At 47.5% G+C, this 1,695-nt stretch overlaps 1 non-coding gene across 1 annotated transcript; it reads right to left on the reverse strand.

Moving 5' to 3' along the window:
* Positions 1-499: 499 nt before the first annotated feature.
* LOC125588029 lies at positions 500-606 on the reverse strand. The gene has a single exon (XR_007324425.1). It is a non-coding gene; the product is annotated as a small nucleolar RNA R71 (small nucleolar RNA).
* Positions 607-1,695: the final 1,089 nt, after the last annotated feature.

Consider the following 1,695-nt stretch of genomic DNA (forward strand, 5'->3'; position numbering starts at 1 on the left):
AGTTCCAATAGTAGCAGACATCAGAGCTTTTGAGAGGGAGTGTGCTAGAGCTAGAAGAGAAGAAGAACACCAGGCCCACTTGGATATTGATATGGCAGATCCACCGCAAGGGGCAGAACACCAACCGCGGGCAGCTCGACCCATTGGCACTTACGACCGCCCCAACATACATGGTCACAGATTCGGAATCCGAGCACCAGCTGTGGCAGCCAACAACTTTGAGGTCAAGTCAGGACTCCTCAACGTGATCGAGAACAACAAGTATCATGGCTTGGCTCTGGAGGACCCATTTGATCACTTGGATAGGTTCGACAGCTACTGTGGGTTGTCAAAAACCAATGGTGTGTCCGAAGATGCCTTAAAGCTCAAGCTATTCCCTTTCTCTTTGGGGGATAAGGCACGTCAGTGGGAGAAGTCTCTACCCAGCCACTCTATCACCACTTGGGATGAGTGCAAGAGAGCATTCTTGGAGAAATTCTTCTCATCCTCAAGAACTGCTAAGCTGAGAAATGAGATCTCCAGTTTCCAACAGAAGAACTTGGAAGGATTCAGTGAAGCCTGGGAGAGATTCAAGGGCTACCAAGCTCAATGCCCACACCATGGTTTCTCTAAGGAGAGCTTGCTGAGCACATTCTACCGTGGTGCTCTTCCTAAGTACAGGGCCAGACTGGATACAGCTAGCAATGGGTTCTTCTTGGGGAGAACTGAGGAAGATGCAGAGGAGCTGGTTGACAACATGGTAAAGAGTGATGCAGTCTACAGTGGAGACCACGACAGAAGCAGTCGAACAGATGATAAGCAGACGAGGAAGGAGTTGAAAGCTCTACAGGATAAGATAGACATCCTCCTTGCTGATAAAGCCACACAAGAGCAGCTGCACTTTGTTGGTAACCCAAGCCAAGATACACCACCTGTTGTCCATGAGGTTGAGGGTTTGGAAGGTCAGGAAGACCTGTGTTTCATCAACAACAATGGTAGCTGGTACAAAAAAGAGCCCAACTTTCAGTACAACAACTACCAACAGAAATCCTACCCCAACAACCAACAGAGTGGTTATCCGCCTCGAAACAACCAGCAAGGCAGCTATCAACCTCATCAAAACCCCTCATCTGGTTCCTCTGCTCCTCAAGAGAGCAGCACTGACACCCTGCTGAAACAAATCTTGGAGTCTCAGACTAGAAGTGAGAAGCATGTTGGTTATGAGTTGAAGAACCTTCATTCCAAGATTGATGGGAGCTACAATGAGCTCAACAACAAGTTCTCACATCTTGCTTCTACAGTCAAGAATTTAGAGAATCAGTTTGCTTCCATGAACACTCACCAGACTCGCCAGCAAGGATCTCTACCTGGAAAATCTGACCAAAACCCCAAGGAGGCCAAAGCTATCACCCTTAGGAGTGGTAAGCAGTTACCTCCTACAACCCTCACCAGGGATGCTGAGAAACTAGGTGAGGAGGTGGCCATCAACTTAGATGATGAAGTGGTGATTGTTGATGAGAAAATCAATGATGAAATCTTGGAGAAGATTGTGGAAGCCAAGGGTAAAGGAAAGGTTGGGGAAGAGAAGAAAACAGTGAAGGATGGTGAAGTTCTTGCTCCAGCAAGTGAGAATTCTTTTGTTCCTCCTCCCTATGAACCCAAACTACCATTCCCTGGTAGATTCAAGAGGCAGCTGCTAGAGAAGTACAAGGCTTT

The sequence above is a fragment of the Brassica napus genome, chromosome C5 (assembly GCF_020379485.1).
Source record: "Brassica napus cultivar Da-Ae chromosome C5, Da-Ae, whole genome shotgun sequence".
NCBI classification, from domain to species: domain Eukaryota; kingdom Viridiplantae; phylum Streptophyta; class Magnoliopsida; order Brassicales; family Brassicaceae; genus Brassica; species Brassica napus.